The sequence below is a fragment of the Polypterus senegalus genome, chromosome 14 (assembly GCF_016835505.1).
Source record: "Polypterus senegalus isolate Bchr_013 chromosome 14, ASM1683550v1, whole genome shotgun sequence".
NCBI classification, from domain to species: Eukaryota; Metazoa; Chordata; class Cladistia; order Polypteriformes; family Polypteridae; genus Polypterus; species Polypterus senegalus.
Genome location: NC_053167.1, coordinates 129,348,613 through 129,373,310, shown reverse-complemented (window position 1 = coordinate 129,373,310; position 24,698 = coordinate 129,348,613). Strand labels below are relative to the sequence as shown.

General features: G+C 37.6%; 1 long non-coding RNA gene across 1 annotated transcript; it reads right to left on the bottom strand.

Moving 5' to 3' along the window:
* Nucleotides 1–686: 686 nt before the first annotated feature.
* LOC120514521 lies at nucleotides 687–23,664 on the bottom strand. The gene is made up of 2 exons (XR_005630479.1): nucleotides 23,229–23,664; nucleotides 687–4,286 (listed from the first exon to the last, which is right to left on the bottom strand). It is a non-coding gene; the product is annotated as an uncharacterized LOC120514521 (long non-coding RNA).
* Between the last annotated feature and the right edge of the window lie 1,034 nt (nucleotides 23,665–24,698).

Sequence of the window (24,698 nt, the reverse complement as noted above, 5' to 3'; positions counted from 1 at the left end):
AAATTGGTTTACATGGTCTCTTAAGTGCTCAACTGATTTCTGTTTTGTATTATGACGAATGCAGTTGGTGGTCAGTTTTTGAGACGAGTCACTCATGTGACAAATGTATATGTCATGTTTTTTTTACATCAAAAAAGGATACCAGTTTGAAAAGGAAGCAGCTGAAACTGCAAACATTCAAGACCATGGAGAATGGAGTACATATTCAGATAGCACAGGCACAAGATGGAAAGCAGGTCTTGATGACATGCCAGATCATTTCAGAATACAGTATATTCTTACATGAATTTTCCACATCCTTTTATTCCTACACAAGGAGCCGCAGTCCACGCCAGCAGCAAACCTATCAGGGGGCACACTCACCTTCACTGGGGACAATTTTGAGAAATGACTTAAGTGAGCTTGATAATGGAGGAAAGGATGAATGACTAACAGCTTAATTACAATGAAAACCTGTAGCAAATGAGGAATTCCATAGCCAGCAAGTAAACATATGCCCCCCATAATCTCCCTGCATAGGAAGAGAATAGAAATTCTAAGCAATTATCAGATTCACTCAGAATGGCAGAAAATGATGGGCACTGTTCAAGTTAAATCAAGAGTGTCGAAGTGCTTGGCATTGTGGAAGACAGATGGCACTCTTGTGCAGCACAGAACACAAAGAATGATGCAAAGGAGACCAAAAGTGCTCAATAAAATAAGTTTATTGGTAAAATAAGACAAGAAAGAAACAAAAAAAGAAACACATAATTAAGAGATAAACAACAAACATGTAATGCATCCTTAGAACAAACCCTCATCCCTGATTGTCTCTAGGATGGCATTTGTCCAAAACTTACCTCAAGCACCCAAACATGCCCTTTCACCTTACCCTTCTCTCTTCCTTCAATTTTCTTCTGATCAGTCACCCGTTTAAGCTGGGAGCCTGGATTAAAGCTGATGCCATTTCGTCCAGGAGGTGTTTTAAAACCTTTTTTTTTCAGGGGTCTTTTCAGCCATGTCCTGGAATCACTTGCGGGACATTCTGTATGTGCTCTAGGGACATCAAGTCTGGCGTCTCTGTACCCCTGAGCTTCCCAAATGCCCTAAAAGGCCAGTTATCCATTGGCAGTTCTGCTGCTACCCTACTTATTTTGTAGTGGGACTTCTGCTTGTCTTGAAGTATAGCCAACCTCTGGTTTCCCTACTTGACCTCACTCTGTCTATGCCTCTGCTGTACCTTTCGAAAGATAGTCTTTCTGGGGCACGCTTGCAAACACACACACAAAATACATTACTCCCTAGTGGTGCCCAAGTACTTAATGGTGACAAATGTTCTTGAATGAGTAGTGAACCTGCACTAGCCTGTATTCTCAATCCTGCCTACTTTACAGGGGTGCAAAAAGAATTGTCAAAAATCTGAAACGGAGAGGGCATGCTCTATGTTCAAAGCCTCTGGGTCAGTAAACAAAGTTGACTAAAACTGCAAATTTGTGGATTCCAGTCCAGCTCTTTAGCTACTAGGCCAGACAACCAGTCTAGAAAATCTACATTAGAAGCCAATAAGACTTGAATATGCTTGTGTCCTTTCAAAAAACCAATGGCCACTCTAGGAGACCTAGAAGCAAGCCAGGAGATATTTCTTAGAGTAGACCTACAGGAGCCATGCTTAGCTACCAGAAGTGCCCTTCAGTCATATCATTAATAAGGAAAGGAAAACTGACAGTAACACCTTCATGAACTGAAACATCCCTAATCAGCCCTTTTAAGAAGACTCACTTTTGTTACCTCCTGCACTGTATTTAACCATTGAGGGAATCAGGTGCCAAGATGGCTGCCATCCTTCAGTTATCACAGTACTGTACCTTTAAAGTGGACAGCATCAGCACTCTGATAACTGAACCAGGGCAGCCTGTCACATCTAGAAGGGTGAGTACTGTTCACAGGCTGGATCACTGCAGAGCTTTCTCCAGTTCTTTAGTTGTGCTGGATGGGGGTTAGAAAGTAAACATCATAAACATTTTTAGAATTAAAAAAAAAGAAAAAAAGTGGTTTGACAGTTTTTGCTTATTGTGCAAGAGAAGCAAGCAAAAAAATTATAGCTCAGATAATGACAGTGACTAACCCAGTTAACAAATGGATAAATGTAACACATTGACCTTATATATCTTCTACACTTATTTGCCTGTGGGCTGTCAAATTGTACAAGACTCAATCAGGAAATTCAAGAACGTCAGAGGTCACAGCAATATGGCAATTCAGCCAATTTTAAAGAAGAAAAAAAGGTGACATTGGCCTGGCAACTTTTCCTTCCCATGATCAACAAGCTAAAAAATAAATAATTTGAGCACCAGTATTAGCAAATGCACAAAACAAAAACCCATCATGCACATGATTTACTGAATTGCATGTAGTATTTAGTGTTAAGTATTAAAAAACTGATCATTTGTTAATAAAACGGCAGTTTCTACTTTAAATTTCACCGAATATTCAAACAGCTTCTCCTCCTGCTTTTCTGACTTCCATAAATTGTAAACTGTGCCATCATTAACAATATGTTCAGAATCGACAGAGTTTACTTCTTCTCATCAAGTATTCCAAATGCTCAGTAAATACTGTAAGTGATTTCTAGATTTTGCTTCTATATTGTTCATTACACTAAATCCTCTTTCACATTCAGCACTTACAACCTGGAATGTGCCACAAATGTCCAAAAGTAAAAATAATCCCATCTGAGACCATCTTTTTTTCAGGCAAATTTTGCAAATGACCAATCCAACTATGAGCAGTTAAAAAAATTTCCCAGAAGCATGTGCTGTCCAGGAAACATTCTGACTTAAACCCCAAACACTGTTTCTTTGATGTATTATTTGAACACTCGTCGGCTTTGTGCTTAGACATGGTTAAAGTGACATGGAAACAACAGCACAGACTATTCCACAAAGTTCAAATTTGTTTGAAATTCGCTTACATCAGGTGGGTAACTGATTTAGTTTAATTCATTTTGATAGTTTAATCTTGTTTGAAAAGTCGCATCTTTTTGTGAGAGATGCTCCTAAAATGCAGGAGCGACTGCTCACATACTCAGCTTAGAAGGCATGTAATATGGCACTTTAATGGCAAAATATTTGTGCTTCTTGAGGTACTTCATATTAGATTTCATGTGTGTTTTAGATTTTTTTCCTTTAGCTCCCTGGCTGTCTCACATTCTCCTTGAAGATTTTTTGATATTTAGTGGAATCCATTTGTCCCTGCACTCATACAATATTCCCTGAGCCACAAGCTGCCACACAATTGCAGCTTTATGGCTCTAGCCACTGTACTAAACAGCTGCCAAGGTGCGGTTTTCTGCTCCATTTTTTGTGGCTCTGGTAAGGGTTCAATTTTAACGTCATCTGTCCAGAAGCACTTGTTTCCAAAATGCCTCTATCTTGTGCAGATGTTTTTTGTGATGGGGTCACAGATAAGATTTCCTTTGGTGATCTTCCATAATAGTCATTACCTGTGGTAAGTAACGTAGCACAGTACAGCAGTGCACCACCACTCCTTTCTCAGCTAAACCTGCCTGCAGGTCCTTACTGCCATTTGGGCGTTTTCGTTGCTTCTCTGCTGTTCTCTCTTTCAGTTTTCTTGGCGCGTATCTTGTCTTGACCTCCACAGTTCCCTTTAACTGCAATTTCTTAATGACAATTTGGACTGTGGAAACTTCTAGCTGGAAGCACTTTAATAACCTTTTTTTAATAGCCTTCCCCTGCTTTGCAAGTATAAATTAGTTTAATTTTCATATACTGTACTCAGAAGAGCCCAAGGTTGTTGTGTGTTGCATAATGTTTGAAAAGTCAAATAATTTATTAGGTTCTAGAATTGTTATTAAGAAGTATCTGCAATTTTTGACAAGACTAATGACCTAATGAGTTGTGAGGCTTTTCAACTTAAATTGTGTCCAAACTTCTGCAAATGCAATAATTACTCTTATTTGTTTGCATTTTTTCAGTTCAAATATATTAGAATTGTACATTAATATTTTCATAATAATTCTGTTTAGTTTGTATGTTGTAGAAGTTGTAATTACTATTTTGATTACTTTAAATGTCAGCAAAATATGTAATTTGGTCAGGGGTGTCCAAATGTGTGCATGGAACTGTAGTTTAAAAAACTGTAGAAAATGTAATATCACATTTCCAAAAAAGCTAAAGACGTTACTTACCTTCAAGACTCGGAAATGAACAGACCACTAATGTATAACGTGGCAGGTTTTCTGTTTCTTTCTGATAGCACAGAGCAACTGCTATTTCTTTACTTCCGACCTTTGGGAAAATAGAGCAGAAAGTAAGACTTTGCATGGAATAACTGGTATAATCATGACAAACACTATATTGACCCCACAGTTACAAATACTACTGCAGTCCTGGGGAGGCATGTGATGTGTTTCAATATACGGAAGATGAGATTCCTGAAGAGTGTATTTTTATGGGAAGCCAGCGAGAGTGAAGCTTAAGTTTAACTTCTCTTTTTCACTTCAGTTAAATGTATTGTCATTATAACCTGCTGTACAATGGGAAGCATTTATTACTCAACCTACTGGTCCACAAACATACAGTGACAATACAGAAGAGGGTACAATGACAAAGACCCCAATTAATAAAAAGTACCACAATTAAATAAATACAGTTTGTCAAATAACAAATGCAAAAAAATACATGTTTATATCCAATATTAATGCATCAACTGTATCAAGTAAAAAAACAGAGCTACAATTACCTAAGTAACAAATCTAAAAAGGGTGTCAGGTCTTGTCTAGTACGTTAAGTGAGGCTCAATATATTAAAGAGCGCATACTTCCAACCTGAAAACACTTACAAATAATGATTCTATGAAATCACTCTAAGCCCTCCCGTGTATCAATATTTATATAATTTTACAAAATAAATGACTTCATCACGACATAGTCTTTGGATGGATAGTGGTACACTAGTTAGCACTGCTGCCTCACAGATCCAGCATCCCATGTTTGAATCTCACACCTGGTGTTGTCTGTGTGTAGATTGAGTGAGCTTTTCATTTTTCTTCAGGTACTCCACTTTTTCTGCCACAGGCCAAAAATGTGTGGCAAGTTAACTAGTAATTCTAAATTGGCCTCACGTGAGTGAGTGGGCACTGCAGTGGACTGTGTTGCTTTCATCGGTGTGTTACTCTGCTCTGAAACTGTGTTAGAATTGTCAAAAAAAAAAAAAATCCAGCGTTTTGTGATGGTGCGGTCAATAGAAAAGAGGGGGCAAGGGAAACATAATTTACCAAACAGTTGTGGTGGACATTAGGAACTTTACTCAATTTGACATGCATTGAGTGCCTCTCCACATCTGCAATACATACGTAGAGATGAGTACATACAGTTAAAAACACAGTCATGCACCAATTTACAGCCAACCGAGTCAAGGCAATCCATACTTATAGCTGAGGGCCACAGAAAAAACAACAGGATAATAATACTGTAGAACCTGCCAAAACCAGCTGCAGTAATAAATCTATTATTATTATTTCAAAGAGTCTAATGTGTTCTCTGAAGCTTGGATACATTAAGGTTTGTTTTGATCAGTGCTGCTCCATGTGGTTAATTCTTATGTGTATATAGTCGGCAGAGAGAGAAACACTGTCTTAGGTGACCCACTGTGACCAACTCAAAAACCCAGTGGCAGATTGATCCAGAGGTTGAGAAACCCTGCCCGTCTCAGTGGCTGCACACTGGGTTGATTAGTTTGTGCTACTCCATACCAGCAATTAAAAGTATGCATGCCTGTGACCAAAACTACACTTGTAGAGCCTAAATTGCAATGACCTGTACACTTTGTGACTGTCCTATGGACAATATGACATTTGACCAAATGGTCAGTTTCAAATGGAGCCATAAGCAAGCCCCTGCCTGTATTTCAAATTCTTTTCTGAAAAATGTAATAAACAACAATATCTTTTCGCCTGAACATTCATATGTAGCCTTGTTGCACTGAATGGTGTCCGTTTGTCTGTAATATGTCTCTTATAAATTAATCATGAATTATTACTAAAGGAAGCTTGAGGCAATGCCTTGTCTTTGGGAAGGCTCTGCACACATCGACATATCAACTACAATATCTTTGTGCTGCCTTACTACAGAAAACACTCCAGTATTTTAATCAAACAAATTGATTAATAGGATAGGCTTAATTATAGGATGCAGTCTGGTCCCACTGGAGGTAGTAATGGAGAAGAAAATGAAGACAAAACTGATGACCATTATGAACAATGCTAAACATCCTATTTGTGACACAGAAGCACTGAGGGCTTTTACAGAAAGAATTGTCAACAAGCACTACTGGAACTCCATTATACAGACATCAATATACCTTTACAGTGCCTCACTGTAACTATTCTCTTATCTTTAGCCAAGTTCGAAGTTTTTTTTTCTTTTTTTGTAACTCTTAAGTTTACATGTTTGATTTTGAAATTCTGCAAAAGCAAAACATCCCCTTTGAATAAGAAAAGTATTATACACTTATCATTCTGTTAAATGTTGTCACATCTGCGAACCCTGCCCTGGAGACTGATCTATCTGCAGGTCAAATTATCAAAACCAAAAGAGATGTTGGTTGACTTCTGAAAGAGCAAGGTTGCCCTGATTCTGCTCGTCATTCAGGGAGTAGAAAATGAGGTGGTCCAGATATGCAAGTACTGTAGGATCAAGAATCTGGAGTGTACTGCAAACTATGAAGCCATATTCACAAAAATGTGTCAGGGCCAAAAACACTTGTGCAAGTGTGCTACCAGTTTACAGTTACAAGTATGTGCATTTACATAGGAGGATGTTAATACAGGAGCACATGTATAGACAATGTCAACTGATTTACTGTGCTAATAAGAAATACTGGCACTTTTGTGAGCACAAGCCTGGGCTCTCTGAAGGCAGCAGCAGAGTGAATGATGATGGTTAACCTGCAGGTTCTCAAGAACAATGAAACTCTGTGAGTTACACATTGGTGAATCTGTGGACCACTGGTTGCTTTTTGGAGGTCACTGCCATCAGCCATTTCAATGCATGCCCTAACAAGATGATATTCTCCAATTTTAATATTTTAAACAGATTATTTATCTACCTTACTTTTTCAATGTAACTATTATCTGTAAGCTGTTTGAACATTACTATTTTCCCTCAGGATCAATAATGCATTTAGTTACCCATTATACAATGCCTTCTATAACTGTTTATCTGTCAGTTTTATTTATCTTTCAAAAATCAGAACCATTTTAGCTAGTAAAAACAGACATTAATGCAACCATCTACACAGTGCAGTCCACACTGACCTGATAAGGTGGCAGCACAGTGAGCTTTACAAAAACATTATTGAGACTTTGGAAAGAGCCTGCAGAAGTCATGTAGTCTAGTCTAAATATAACATAATAAACAGGAGACGAATGCCAACGGAGTAAAGTCAGAAAAAGAAAATAACTTTCTCTTGTTTAGTCCAGACACCTTGATTTACAGTGAATTTGCCAAATATTAAGACCACTCCGCTTTCTGGTCACTTTTTCTTTTTCTGTTGTAGATTAAAAATTTTAATTGAAAAGAATTTATAAACAAATTTGCAAACCTTTCTGAAAACATGTTTTCACTTTGTCATTCTTGCTTATTGAGTGCAGATTGATGGACAACCATCCCCATTTAAAATTAAATCTACAACCCAATGAAGTTTGCAGAAAGTGAAGGGGTCAGAAAGCCTTCTGAATCCACTATAAATACAAATTCAAAGGCATCTCCTAAGTTGAGGTTGCTAGAACATCCTTACAAAATGCACAATTATCCTGTAATTCCTCTGAATTTTAAATTTATTAACACAGAGGCAATCCAATACGAACCAATCACGAGTTAGCTCTACTGATTTCAAAGCTACTAGTGTGCTAATTGGTTACTGTCATATCTTGTCTCTTTTTCCTTGGATTGTCATCACTATCTTACTAAACATCTGCTTGAATTTTTCATTTTCAGCTTTGGCACAAAAAAGGTTTCCTAACAGGTCACCAATAAATCAATAATGTTTGCAAAAGCAGTTGGTAATTTAGGTTTGTCCTGGCAATTCAGAGAAAAGTGAGTGATGCTTTTTCACATTTAAGACATTACAAAGACATAAAAAAGATCTCACAAAATATATTTTATTAAAAGGAGATTGGGCAAATGTAAGTAAAGTAAGCAAAGGTCAAAACTGTTAATCTTGCGTATCTGTCATCATAGCCAAATCATAAAAACACAGTCTACGTACCATTACACAAAATCTGAAACCAAGAAGATGATGACTATTACAGACACTCTCAAAGTACTTAGGATTCTATCCAATCTCAGAAAACCAGGAAGTGCATGACCTCCGAGACCCTTATACCCTCTATACTTTGGCATCAGGGGTCATGACCTCTATGTCCTGCATAGCAATGTGGCCTACAACTGCACACAAGCCACATCCAAATGAAAAACCAAATGGTGTGACCACAAGCCATTAAATATTCCAACAGCTTGAATGACTGCATTTAATACAAAATAAACCTCAAATGCCAATTCTCTTTATTCCAGAACCCACAATAGGACACAACGAACATGAAACAAATGTTAAATTAATCCGTAAAATATTAAAAAAAGAGGAATCATAACAATTTTGAGCACTGTTATTGAACAGAGCTTTCATTTGTGCAGAGTCCACATCATCTTCACTCTGTTGAGACACTGAAGTACCCTGATTTGAGTGGACCCTCTGTTCTTGGATCTATGCAGGGGCAGTGCGCGCAGCTCCACATGCTTAACTTTCTGAGTGTGAAGTGCTTCTCTTTTTGAGTGCCGAGGTTCCTCCATACCACCATATGAACAATTTTCCCATTGCAATTGGGTATCATACCAGTCTAGCACATAACAGAACACAGGGAAAGACAGTTTTGAGAAAATGTGGCTTTAAAACCTGTGTGTATGGAAGACTGAGGAGTGAATATGCAAAACCCATTTAGTTCACAAAGCTCATTTGGGAGGTACTTGCACAAAAACATGAATATGCAACCTGTCATAAAATGTACAGCAAATCTAGTAGCATCCCAGGATTTTTTTTTTTATTAATTATTAGTTACAATTATATTTATATAGCACTTTTCTAACTTACTCAAAGCACTTCACATAGACAGTAAAGAGATACTCTGCCCACCTCCAATTTGCAGCATCTACCTGGAAGATGAAACTGCAACCATTCTTGAACCACTACGCTCATCACGTTAGCTGTTAGGTGTCAAAGGGATGAGAGAGATAGGCAATTAAAGACAGGGGATGATTAGGGGGCCAGAATTAACAAGTTAATGGTGGGCGATTTAGTTTGGTCATTGGGAAATAATGCCCAGGCATCTTTTATGACTACAAAGATTCATGCCATTGGTTTTTTAAGTCTCCTCCGAAGGACAATGACTATTTTTACAGCACAGTGTCCCTGTCTCTGCAATGGGATATTGGGATCCACACACAGACAGCAGGGTAAGCATTCCCTGCTGGCCTCACAAACACCCCTTCTGGCAGCAACACAAGCTTTTCCTAGTTGGTCTCTGAACCAAGTACTGGCCTGGCCAACACATGCTTAACTTCAGATGGATTACCTTTTCTGATGTGCAGGTGGTTTAGCTGCTACAGAAAAAAATTAAAAAGTTTAGACCATTCAGTCCATCAAGTCAGTTTGTTTAAAAATACAAATTCATAATATTACATTAAACAAGATTGTCAAACCTGCTTAATGAAATTGAGGGTCAGCGGTAGCTGGAGCCTATCCTGGTAGCATTGGATACAAAGCAGAAAAAAAGCCCAGGAGATGGTGCTAGTCCACCACAAGGCCAGTGGAAATTCAGTTCAAGCAATTGATTTGGTATGTTGATCTTCACTGAATAAAAGGCTCAGAGCAATTACAAATGTATGTTATTGTGATGCCCTAACAGTAAATTATTAAACCATACAACATTTATATAAATAAACACACAAATTAAATACACAGTAAAACAGAAATTAATCTCAATAATTAGCATAAACAAACCAGACAATATAAAGTCCTGTTTACATTATAACGGAGATCCAGCCAGCTCATGACAGAGGACAGGAAAACAAAAACTAAAGTCAACAGCATTTCGGGGAAAAATAAACCTCAATTGGTTACAACAGAGATGGTGAAATCTGGAAATGTGCTCTTCAATTGTGAACTAAGCTATGTCTGCTTAGTATGAAATAAAAATACAACCAAAACAGAAATGTGAGCCTTTGTAGTGCAAAGCATAAAATCCACCCACACAGAGTTGAGGAAGGATCTATGGCAGGCACAGACATAATGTGCTATGTAGTGAATGTCTTGTTGAGGAAACCCCAAAACACTAGTAGTTAAATAGGATTGAAAAGATAAGTGTGACTCATTTATGAATTTACACAGAACCTTGGCTGACTGCTCAATTCTACCCAAGGGTCAGAGTGGCAGATATTTTTTCCTTCTAATTCAGTTAATTTCAGATCTAAACCCAACTCTTTACTTAATTACCATTTATTGTTCATATATTGGTGCTCCCTGAGTTGATGCAAGCTTAACGAATTTTAGCAATATGCATATTATCCTCACTTGGTTACATATTACACAAATCACATATTTTATTTTAATCTCAAATGTACAGAAACGGCTGTAACCATACAGAACTTCTGTTGGAAGAAAAAAAATAAAGACACATTGTTACTGTTACCAGAAACAGCTCAGTGAAATGAATCTACTTGCTCTAAACTATCTACATTCAATGAAAGTGTTCAACATTTTAGCAACAAAATAAACTGCTCATTTTGGCCACATCTTAATGGGAAGTGAAACTCATCTTGCAGAAGTATTTTAATTCCCTCTAGTAAATACAGTGTCCAGTACATCAACAAGTGTTTTAATTAATGCTTGCCCCAAACATTACATATGTTACTTGCCACATGTAGCTTGTAGTGCTGGATTTAAAAAAACAATCTCATATTTACATGCAGAACTGAGAGAAAAAAAGTCCAATGGCATCCAGTTCTGTACAGCGATGTGAAAAATGTCCATGGCAGACGCAGCATCAGAAAGGGGTCCAGGTAGGCCTAGGCCCACACTGTTTTGTAGCTTACGTTTTCTATTTTTTCTTCTCAAATGTATATACTGTATGCAATATAGACTAATTTTCATTTTAATATACATGCCCTTTATTACAATATCAGTTGCTTATAAACAACTTACAAAGCAAAATGACAACTTATTCAGTATTTGGGAAAGACATAATGTATAAGGATGGTGATTATACAGCATAAACCTGCATAAAAAGATTGGTAGATTAAGTCAATCTTATTTTCTAAATAACAGTATATCAAAATACATGACATTAACTGCAGGCTATCAGCTAATAACTTAATGAATTTGCTAGTTGTGGTAGGTCTCATTGGAAAGAAAGTGAACGATGACCTTGTAGATTTTATTAGCAAAAGGAAACTCACAGAACTGCAAAAAACATGACAGCGTCTCATATCAGCTCTGAAAAATTTGAGGAACACCAAAATCAAGGTCTTGGAGTGGCTGTATCAAAGCCCAGATTGCAATCCTATTGAGAATCTTTGGCGACAGCTCAAGGCTAAGGTCAATGCTCAAAAACCATCTAATCTGCAAGAGCTTGAGTAATTTGCCATGGAGGAATGGCCTAAAATCCCTGAGGAGACTTGTGCAAACTTTGTGAGAAAAGACAGTAAGAGGTTGCTATTAGTTGTGAGTCAGAAGGGGTACACTACTGACTATAAATTGTCAGAGAGATAATAATTTTGGCCATGTTATTTTTGTGTTTTCCTTGTTTCAAAAAATTGTTATTTGTAAAATATTTTCATTGAACTTCTTGGAAACTGTGGCTTTGTTCTTTTGGGAGCAGGTTTCAAACACTTTAAATACTAGTTATGTTTCTTAGAAAAATTAACAGTTTTGTTCAGTTTTGGTTACGGGACTAATAATTATGACCGTAAACATATATTTCTATTATAGTGCTTTACGTAGCACTATATGCATTTTTGTAGTGTTTATTTCAATGCCTTTTTGCTCATCATTCAGTCTCTCAATAGTTTTTAGAGCTTAGGGTAGATACAAAGGTCTTACGTTTCTGTCCATCTTTTGCCCACTTTTCAAAACTGCCCAGCTGCTGTTTATGGCCTTCATTTCTCTCTCTACTGCTCTTCTCCACTTTTTTTCTGAACCTTGATTTCTTTCCAATGACGAGATAAGGCAGGCATTAAACAAATGAAGATGGGGCATTATGTATGGACATATTATGCTACACAAGTGTCCCAATTTGGGATTTTGAAAATCTGGTCACCCTATAATATACCAGCATAATGTTTGCCTTTCACTTCTGCTATTCCCTAACATTTATCTTAACTTAAAAGCTTTACAAGTCATGCTCAAGCAAAGAAAAAATTTATTGCAAAAGGTTTGCTTTTGTAGGCTATATTAATTGCCAACTGCAAATTGTTCCAGGTGTGAATATTGTGTGTGTGAGAGAGAGAGTGAGTGAGAGAGTGAGTGAGAGAGTATGGTCCTTCTGATGGACTATAGAGACCTGTCCAGGAGTGTTTTCATCATTTTCTCAATACTGGTGATATAGCCTTTGGCCCCCACAACCCTGAAATGTTTTGTGAAGGCTCTCGTATTTGACTGAGTTCAGTAGGTCATTAAGGGCCACTGTGCCCACATAGCCCATTACAGCACCTGAATGGTACACCATATGTATATTTTCCAAGTACAGTAGTTTTGTTTTCACTTTGTTGCTGTGCAGCTGTATTTCTGTTGCAATTAAACAGGGTGACCCAGTGGGTGCCCCAACTTTTAGCCTGCCTACAATAGTTTATTTCCCCTGCCTCATTACAAAACATACACACACACACACACACACCTATTTATAACAGTTATTATTGCTTTGGATCTACCTATCTACATATCATGATGACGTTTTGTCTGTCTCTACAGTGGCATGCAAAGTCAAACAAAAGCCTGTCATACAAAGTGTTGGATCAACATCACTAACTGCGGGGCAACATAGCAGTAGAATATCCACTAGCATACCACATGATTCATAAGGCAGAATCTCACCTTGAGACTGGCCACCTCAGTGGTACGGCAATAACTGGGAGACGGCAGATTTGCGAACCTCCTCCCCCACTCCTGTTCCCAGGTTTGTAAGATTGACAATTGAAGAAATTAGCCATCAAAGGACACACCTGTAACCTTGATGGGTATCATTTTTTTTTCAAGTGCCTGCTGAGAGGGATAGTTTGCTCATATCACCTGGGAAGACCACTCTCTAAAGCAGTTTCTGCACAGCCTTGGGAGGCATCATTTAGGACCTCTGCACTCTGTAAATGTTTGGGACAAAAAACGCATTTTTCTTTGACTTACCCCTCTGCTCCACAGTTTAAAAATTACAAATCAAACAATTCAAATGTGGTTAAAGTGCATATTTCAGTCTTTCATGTAAGGGATTTGCCATACATTTTGGTCACACCATGTAGAAATTACAACAATTTTTACACATGGTTCCCCCCATTTCAAGGCACTATAATGTTTGGGACATAGCAATGGTAGGTATATTTTTCCACAATTCTACAGGCTCTAGTAAGCATGGAAATGTGTCTTTGTCTCAGACATAGTGGAGGCACTGTAGCTTTTTAGGATCATTACTGTCACCCATACAGGATTGTTAAGTTGAACTACGTTACCATGAAATGTTTGTCTTCCTTACCTGAATAATCTCAGAAAGTATTTGTCATAACCCACAAGCACCTAATTGTATACCAAACTACAAATTATATGCCAAATGTTTTTCCTTTCTTTTAATTGAGTCGGCCTGTTTCAATGTTTTTTGTAGTATGTATTATTGTTTTACTTATAAGTGGCCATAATGTTATGCCTTGAAATGCCTGTGGTTTGAAATCACCTAAAAACAAATGCAAAAAACTGGATGTTGTAGTGTATATTCTCCTTTTGCTAAGAAGCAATCACAACATAGTAGCTGGGGTAAGGAGAAACATTCAAATGGGTAACCTGTTTAGTGAAACACAAAGCTAAGCATGCACAAATTAAATTAAACAAACTACTTACATTACCTTAAACCATATCAAAGAGTTGATGATCAAGAAAATGTAGGAAGCCATTACCAGAAATATCACCAGCATAATCTAAAATGTAAAGAAGTAGTCTAATGCAACAAATGTGTTTTCCTTTCAAACAGCTTGACCTTATCTTGTATAATTTACCCAGGAGCAACACTTGTGTTTTCATTATTATTTGGCAGAGGCCTTCACGTAAGGTGAGTTGTAAGATGAAAATACATGACAATTGTTTGTTATTTACTTTTTTGTTACAGTTAAAACATGACCAGGTTAAGTGAATTGCTGAGGGTCCTAAAGTGAGACAAATACAAGGATTACACCACAAGTTTGTTAGTTTAAAGTCAAATACCCTAGGCACATAGCCATGCAGCCTCCTTAGTCTTCTGAACAAACAAAATTAACAATAATTCAGAACTGGCGACATTAGGGCATAAATAAAAACAACATTCTGCAATTAGACAAGTATTAAGTTTAGCAGCTGGTTCGACAAAAAGCACAGCATGGCTGCAAAAAAATGAACAGCTTTGTATGCAGTAATTCAATTAAGAAGGCCAGGCCAGCACCCGATTTGAATGGAGTGAAGTCAGAGTGAATTAATGATGGAATCTATGCCAGCTTACAGGCAAACCTGAACAATGTCACATTTCTATAGCAGCTTTTATTCTATTAATTTTTATCCTAGTCAACAAAGTCATAGGATTTCATGCAATCATTTTATTGAAGTAAACAACGTACAAAATTTTTAGCACCAAACAAACACCACCACCAAACCCTCTGCAGCTCAAGGGAGTTAGATAATATTGTGGTGTTTTTAATAAAAAAGGCCATCCATCTGGTAAATTATCAACCAGTAAAAATGGACTGCCAACCACCAAAAAAAGTGGGCAAAGTTTTCAGCTGACACTTGAGCACAGCAGGACTTTTAACATTGTGCACTTGTTTGTGCTTCTTTCCTTTCAAGGACCTTTTTGGTCATCATTTTTAATCAGAAAGCATAATGTAGTAACATTCTCAAACCTGCTAAATCCAATGTAGGGTCTTGGGTAGCTGTAGTCTGTTCTGGAAGAATCGGGGGTCAGGCAGGAAACATTACAGGGTCCTCAAAAACATATACCGGTCGATTTGGACACACTAATTAAACTAATTTGCTTATTTTGGAGATGTGGGAGGAAGGCCTTAACTGATCCAAGAGAAAATGAAAAATCCAAACAAAAAGCCACCAGGTGTTAGATTCAATACAGGGACAATGGTCCTTGTCTTGTCTTTACAATATATATATTTTTTATATGTAGTATTCCTTGTATAATTTCTTTAGTGTGTGTGTGTGTGTTTCTCTTGCAGGCATTATATTATAGTCACTTTTCTGAGAACACATGCAAATAAGAATTTCATTGTACTATAAACCACACAAGAACTAACTTAAAACGGTATTTCACATGCACTATGTCTTTTCAGTACATCAGTTAAAAAGACAAATAATCATTTGTTTTGTACCCAAACAAACTGAACTTGTTCAGGTAGGAGGTAGAAAATTATTTTTATCAAGCCTAAGAAACTGTGTAAAGCAGCTTTTCTTAGAATAGAAGAAGACCAAAAAAAAGTAAATTTATTATAAACACTTTGCAGGAAATTCACTTCAGCTTATAAAAAAAAAAACAAAAAACAAAAACAAATGAAAGAGAAAAAAAGGCTGCAGATGACGTTTTCTAGATATCCATTTTACCTGGTTATCCTATTTAATGTTGTAGAGAACAGGTGCTTATGTCAATAACCATTATAAACAACGCTGCAAAACACTCTCTCTGACACACTTAGGACTTTTAACAAACAAATTATTTGGTGGGCGGCATGGTGGCGCAGTGGTAGCGCTGCTGCCTCGCAGTTAGGAGACCTGGGTTCGCTTCCTGGGTTCTCCCTGCGTGGAGTTTGCATGTTCTCCCCGTGTCTGCGTGGGTTTCCTCCCACAGTCCAAAGACATGCAGGTTAGGTGGATTGGCGATTCTAAATTGGCGCTAGTGTGTGCTTGGTGTGTGGGTGTGTCCTGCGATGGGTTGGCACCCTGCCCAGGATTGGTTTCTGCCTTGTGCCCTGTGTTGGCTGGGATTGGCTCCAGCAGACCCCCCGTGACACTGTGTTCGGATTCAGCGGGTTGGACAATGGATGGATGGATTATTTGGCAGAAGTGTGTCAAAAAATGCAACGGGGACTCCTTTATACCAATAACAATACGTCTGTATAATGCCTCACTGTGACTGTGACTATCAAGTCAAAAAAGTTTTTTTTTTTTTTTGATTTTCTTTCTTTTTAGTTATTCTGTTGTGTGTTCAGAACAGAGAGAGTGTGTGTGTGTGTATATATAATTTACCTATTTATGGATTTGTTTATTAAGCTACCGTAAAAAAAACCAAATGTCCTTCTGGGGAAAAAATAAAGTTCTATCTAAAATTAGGAACATGGCAAGAACCAACCTTAGAGAGGACACCAATTTATTGTAACATGCATTCAGACACACACACATGTACTAGGCCAATTTAAGAAGTTTCCAGTCAACCTAAGGAAACTGGAGTATCAAAAATCCACACAGACACAAATTGACCACGCCAGCATTTAAATCCAGTCTTTTGAAGCTGTGAGGTAGATATTCTAAGGAATAACCTCCATACTGGAATAAAAATAATTATATGAGAGAAGCTATTGCTTTCCTTAATTCCCGCATGCTACCAAAGCATAATTACCATAATGAAGGAAATAGTTCATTAATGAATTCAATTTTCCAAACCCACTAAGGATGCCAGAGCAAAAAATTATCCAAGCAGCATCACATGCAAGTCAGGAATAATCCTTTACTTTTCCCCTGGGACATGAAGTCTATTACAAGGCAGATTTAATCAGAGAAAGACAATTTAGGTTTGCTTATCAACCTAACATGCCAAGAGAAATATCAGGAGAAAAATGGACATGGACAAAACACGAAAGCTTCTCACAGAAAGTAACCAAGTGATGAACAGAACACACATACCTGTAGTGATTGGGTGGTAATGACTAAAAAGCATCCACCTAATATATGACCTCTAACTTTTCCCAGAAACGCCTCTGTAATTTTATGTTCAAGACAATAGAATAGCAAAATGAAGCCAGCACAAGAGCACAATTCCATGTATTTATTTAGATTGAATAGCGTAATAATGTAAGAGACCCAAAACACACCAATACCAGAAAAGCAGGTAATGTTCTCTTACAGAAAGGCTCCATTCACCCTGTAGTTAAAAGTGACATAGTTCCCATTTTTGGCCAACATGAGTTTTTTTTTTTGTACAACTGTTCACAAGTGTGTATTGATGATACCCTGAATGTACACTGTATGTGCAAAATAAATAGAAATTTGTCAGAGTGGACCATAGTAATAGACCACCATGAAGACCACCAACATGTTGACTGCTGCGCTACATCACATGATTTTCATTGTAGGACTTCTGCAAATTCTTCAGCTCAGGATGGCAAGGAAGAGAAATGCAAAATGCAAAAAAAGTCATATCTGTGGCACTGAGTGAATTTATCACTGCTGGATGTATAAATAGAAACCTGTACAACTGAGAGAGGGAGAGGGGGAGAGAGAGAGAGAGAGAGAGAGAGAGAGAGAGAGAAGTGAGGATTGGCTAGAGAGAGAGAAGTGAGGATTGGCTAAAGCGAGATGTGGTGGGGTTTGGTGCAAAACAGTGGTCTGACAATTTCAGAATGTTGTGGGGATGTTTGATTACATATGTCAAAGTGTTTCTGCAGGACTCAGAAAATCAGAAAACACAGAAATGGGACCTGTCAAGTCTGCCACCTTACCTTTTTATTGACATACCGAGTCTATATGTTATTCATTTGGATTTCTCATGCAGAGACATAATGAGGGTCACATAGACAGTGAGGTAAAATAGTGTAAATTTCTAGACAATTCAAATTCTAGTGTTCATATTCAGGGCATATTCAAGATGCATATAAGTCACAAGTGCGAGTAGGAGGAAGCTGTATGGACCAAGTGAGGGTAATTCCATGCCAATCCAGGAGGTGGCAGGGTGCACTAAACCTCCTTCTGTTACCTCTACAGACCAAACCTGTCTGACTCATCGCCGTTCCGCCGCCTAGAAGAACAACACTTCCGGTTACAATGTCAGAAGGAGGTCACTTCCGGTTCCCACACATAACTTCCGGTCTTGGCATTTAAAGCCACCATTCTAACAACTATTCATCAGTTCTTATTTGGACTCCATCAAAGACACTACTGTCTCACTCTCAAAACCCATTGCAGCCATGGATAATAAACGGGTGGTTGCCCCAAACCTTTTAAAGTATATCGAGTCTGGCCTTTTCACAATGTGTAACAGATCTAGTACATATAAGTAGTCCAAATCTGATCCGAAAGGTTTTGATACCCCATGCTTTCTGACTAAGTTGCAAATCAAAACTGCAAATCAAGTTTCATAGAACCATTCCAATACTTGTAATGAACAAAATGTAACTGACTAATGAAATAGTAAATTTTGTTGGCAGATGCTCGTGCCTGGTGTGCTATGTTTGCATTCAAAACAGCAGGTTATGCCTTGGAGGACTCCTCCATCCATCCATTTTGTAACCTGTTTATCTACTTCAGGGCTGCAGGAAAGTAGTCGCTGTACTGGAAGTATTGGGCGGGGGTACCAGCCCCCTGCACGGTACACATATAGTACATACATACATATCCCTGAAGTCACGTTTGGCCAATTCAGACTCCTATAAATTTCAGCAGTGAAATGATAAAACGTGCAAACTCCACAAAGTAAATGATTTAACCAACTCAGGATATTAGAGCTGTGTAGTAGTGACAACTAAAAACTACTGTGCCAAACAAAGATGCATAAATTATATTAAACACACATTAAACAAAATGAGTATCAGTGACTCACAAAACCAAATCATGACGATAAAACCCTGTTAACACTGTAATTGATCGTTCCACTAACCTTTCAAATGGCTTCTTCATTAAGGAGAACCACATATCTTAAACTAACGGACAATTCATCATAGGCAACCCAATTTAATTAAACAAGCACTCATTTTAAGTATAAATTTAAAAAAAAAAATTTAACCGGGGAGAGATTTTGCACAAAATCAAAATATTCACAGACACCAAGCCAATGAGCTGATGCATTACTGGTTTCAGAAAAAAAATATTTGTACATTTGCAGCAAAAGTTTTTTTTTTTACATATATCCCAAACACTCTCACTTCTAATTACCCATCTTTTACAGAGTCTACACTCTTGTGGCTACACAAATGTACCAAGGATAATTCTCCAAAATACAGCAATCATCCCTGCATAATGAAGGCTGGATGTTGTAACCTACATTGGTAAACTGTAACTGCCTATCACTGCTGGTCACTTCCAGTTCCCACACAACTTCCGGTCTTGGCATTTAAAGCCGCCATCTTAACCACTATTCCTCAGTTCTTGTTTGGAGTCCATCAAAGACACTACTGTCTCACTCTCAAAACCCACTGCAGCCAGGGATAATAAATGGGTGGTTGTCCCAAACCTTTTAAAGTACAGTATGTCGAGTCTGGTCGTTTCACAATGTGTAACAGATTTAGTATATGAAAGTGGTCTAAATCTGATCTGAAAGGTTTTGATACCCCCATGCTTTCTGCTGCCCGCATATCAGACTCTGTGCTACATAAGTGTGTCAGTTAGGGAATCAGAACCAAGCTGCAAAGTGAATGTAGTCCTTATAAATAGCATGGATTTGTTTTTTCTGAAAGTGGTGGTATATTTCAACCAGACAAAGAAAAGCACCACTACACCATAGATGCTCATCCATTTTTTGTGTGCTGTAGAAATGGCAGGATGATCTTGCATTGCTGGCCAGGGACAGTAGTACAAGCACACCACTGCAACTTTATGGAAAGTACAGCTATGTACATTTTTGTAATTATGATTTTCACAACACTTGTCTGCATAATGTGCAAGTAAGGGTCAGTAATTAGTTGTATACTGAAAAAAAAAAAACCTCATAGTTGCAATGAGAGCTTCAAGAAGAAGAATGGTTAAGAAAAAGTGAGATGGAGATTGTCATAATGTCAACAAGATCCCTTTGCTAGTCATTTAATTGGCATTCACTCACATTTTCTAAATTAACAAAACGGAATTAAAAACTGCAAATCAAGTTTCACAGAACCATTCCAATGCTTGTAATGAACAAAATGTAACTGACTAATGAAATAGTAAATTTTGTTGGCAGATGCTTGTGCCTCGTGTGCTATGTTTGCATTCAAAACAGCAGGTTATGCCTTGGAGACTCCTCCATCCAACCATTTTGTACCATGTTTATCTACTTCAAGGCTGCAGGAAAGCAGTGGAAATATTATACTGGAAGTTTTGGCCGGGGGTACCAGCCCCCTGCATGGTACATATATATCCCTGAAGTCACCTTTGGCCAATTTAGACTCCTACAAATTTTAGCAGTGAAATGATAAAACATGCAAACTCCACAAAGAAAATGATTTAACCAACTCGGAATATTAGAGCTGTGTGGTAGTGACAACTAAAAACTACTGTGCCAAGTTTCTATTGAACAGTGTGAGACTAGCTTACCACTGAAGTAATGTCCCTCTTCCTCTTTGGTACTAGGCCTCTGTGGTTCATGCAACTTATTCACTTTTCTGGGCAGGGCTAACCCTTGAATGGCTTTTTCCCCACAAAGTGAAAGGAAGACACCCACAGTTCTTTTGATGGCTTTTCAAATGTAGTGCATCCAGGCAGTATGTTTCTGGAGTTGTGAAGGTCACAAGGCACGCTGTAGCCAAATTCTGATCTCCACAAACTCTTGTGGTCAAAGCAGCCCTGGTAGAAGATCTGCATTTTTGATTTTTTGTTAATATGGAAACCTTTAACAGGAGGCGTGCTGGACTTTTTGTAGTTCATATGTGGCTTGCACTATCCACCTAGACAGGCAAAGGTGTATCAGTATGGAAGTGCATACACAACATTTTTAAAAAGAACACTGTCTTTATCCTGCCAAGAATTAGGTGGATACAAAATGTCTTGAAAAATCTAAATGAAGTGTCCTCCTCCACCCTCTGCACAACTTTAAAGAGCTAAATAAAAAGGACAGCAAAGCAAAAGATATCGACCATACAAATTCTGCACTGGAAATAATGTACAAAATAACAGATATATGCATTTTTTTTTTAGGTTTATGTTTAACAATTAAATAGGTAAAGAAAGTTGAACCTATTTAGAGAGACTAAAGGCACAACCTTAAATTTAAATGGGATACTACATTTTTCTTTAAGCTTTATAAGCATGCATTCAGGAAGGAAAAGAGGAAGACATTAAGACAGAAACAGATGGAGTGTCAACAAACTGCCATGCATTCCTGACCATGCACATGATACCTCAAGAACTACTCAACAGTACTGCATAGGTTAAATAATGATTTTTTCTCCCTCATTTTTTTCTCTCTTTTAAATACAGCAGGAAAAGAACAAAAATAAAACTGCACCCTATGTCAGCTTCTGCCACTCCTGCCAAGACTGTGTGGGAAGTGTTTCTAGGCAAAGTAAACCTATCTTTGTCCCAACATGTTTACACCACAAGTCATGAACATGTTACATAACCTAACATGTCACAATCTACACTGCTTCATCTGCTGGCCCGTTTATTTACAAATCCATATTTAATATGACTTGTGCATATAGTATTGTTAATGACAGATAACATGGATGACTCAAAGTCACATAGTAAATTACTGGGAAGAGACTGAACTGGCAGTCTAGTGGTGCACTGTCCAGTGACTTTGTCACTGTGTCACATTTCCCACAAAGAGTAATTTCAAAATCTCAGTGATTTAGCGGTTTCTGCATTTCTGCAATGGGAGTTTCAATAGATGAAACGAGTAATTACACAGATGGTGGTGGGGCTTGAGTTGGCAGCCTCAGGACTTACTATCTGATGACCATACTGTTTGCCATTTACATTTATTCCAAAAATCTACAAGTGTCTCATGATAAAAGTATAATGTGCTTGCTATAACTGAATAAACTGGCATTGATGCTTTATCTGATGATTGGCTATTTTTGTGTTATTGTCCAAAATTTGTTTGTATCCAAGTTTCTTCATGGAAAATCTGGGCTGAAGGTACACCATTCCTTCCAAATTCAAAACCTGCTCCTTCCAGGAACAGGAAAACATCTTTCGGTATTTATAAATAAGCAGCAAGCATATTGCAAGGATTTTTCAATTTGCATTTATTTAGCTGTACACAAACTTTCAAACCGAATTTTAAACTTATTTTATACACTGCTCTTCACGAAGTACAGCCTTAGAGGACATGCACAAATGCATAACTAGAATGATACATTAACAGCAAATTACTAAAACCATATAGAATTTACACAAATGAACAGAGAAATTACTTTACAGAAAAAAAATAAACTCAAAAATGTAAATGATTACTGTAAACTCCATTAATATTATAACAAATATATATACAAATATAATACATTACTAATCCATATTTTACACATACATTATATATATATTATATATATATATAAAAATATAAAATACACATTCCGTTTAATCCAATGCAAGGTAGTGTGGTGTGGTGTGGTTGGGGTTCGTAGAGCCAACCTGGCAGCCCCTGAATTGCCATGAAGGAAGAAACTTGGCTTATTTCTGGGGCCAATCAGAATGGGGCCAACTTGGAGTTGCTAATTAATGTAACCACCCAGTCTTTAGAAACGTGGGAAGAACACTAGACAACTGGGAGAGAAAACCATGTAGACGCTGACAAAATGTGAACATTCTATATAGCTGGGCATAGAATTTGAAACTAGGATGTGGAATCCATGAGGTAGCTATGCTAACCTTGTGCCACTGGGCTGCCTTTTCATAAACAAAAATGCATACATTATATTAAACACACATTAAACAAAATGAGTATCAGTGTCACATTAAACAATATGAGTATTTGGTGAGTCTCACCAAACCAAATCATGACAATAAAACCCTGTTAACACTGTAATTGATTATTCCACTCACCTTTCAAATGGCTTCTTCATTAAGGAGAACCACTTATCTGAAACTAAAGGATAATTCATCATAGGCAATCCAATTTAATAAAACAAGCACTCATTTTAATAGTAAATTTAAAAACAAAATAACTGGGGACAGATTTTGCACAAAATCAAAATATTCACAGACACCAAGCCAATGACCTGGTGCATTATTGGTTTCGAGAAAAAAAATATTTGTACATTTGCAGCAAAAGTTTTTTTTACATATATCCCAAACACTCTCACTCCTAACTACCCATCTTTTACCAAGTCTAGACTCTAGTAGCTACACAAATGTACCAAGCAGAATTCTCTAAAAAGCAGCAATCATCCCTGTATAATGATGGCTGGATGTTGTAACCTACATTGGTAAACTCTCACTGCCTATCACTGCTGGTTTGTTATCCCACTGCTAACCAGAATGTGCCCTTTGTTGCTACAAATGTTTATCTAAAGGCTCACAATCAAATATCTATCGAAACAGTCCCACCTATTCACTTATTAGAGATTAGATAATAAGTTAGCAAAAATTGAGAAATCTTGAAATATTGAGCAAAGCTTCTATTCAAACATTTACCATTACAGGCATAGGTAAACACTGCAATCCATTTCACAAATGGAAAAGGCCAAAACCTCTGCCAGCAAAACTGGGCACAGGCCACAAACCAACCATTGAAATGGTGGCTATATATTACACAATTCAAATAGAATACTTTAACATTAAACAGTTTGAAGAAGAAATTGAATTGTTATGAACATATTAGAGAACAAAAAACCAAGTACTAACTGGTCCCATCAGGTGTGATTACCACATTGAAGGACTTCATACTTCCTCAGAATAGAATCTATGTACTTCCATTGTTCTTTTGGGTTTCCACTGGTGACTCTGGACTTCCCCTATCTCTATCCCAAGACTAACAGTCATCTGCCCCGATATTCTCTGAACTGCTTAATCAAACTGTGGCATAGGACTCAAGATACTAACTAACCCTCAGTGGGATGCCAGTCTACCTCAGTGTACTCTAATGCACACACGCCCTAGACCCCCACCCCCCAAGCCCCCCAGCATCAAGGGGCCAATTTAGAATCTCCAATTTACTTAACACATGTCTTTGAGGATGTGGAAGAAACCTACAGTGAAACGAAAACCCATATGTATAAAATCCACACCAGTATTGGATTCAAACATAGGAGAACATATCTGTGTGGCACCACCTTACCACCTTCTCATTTGAAGTAGAGACTTTAAATTCTGTTGGTAAGTAGCTAGTGTGTGTGTGTGTGTGTGTGTGTGTGTGTGTGTGTGTAGGACTAAGTTCTCAAATAAAACCCCACTCTGGTTCAGTACTGATTTCCGCCAAGTTCCCAATGGATCAGACCAAGAAAATCTTGTAGCATAAAGAAGACTGAATGTAAACACTGCAACTGGAAATCTCTTGTACAAATGTAAGTAATA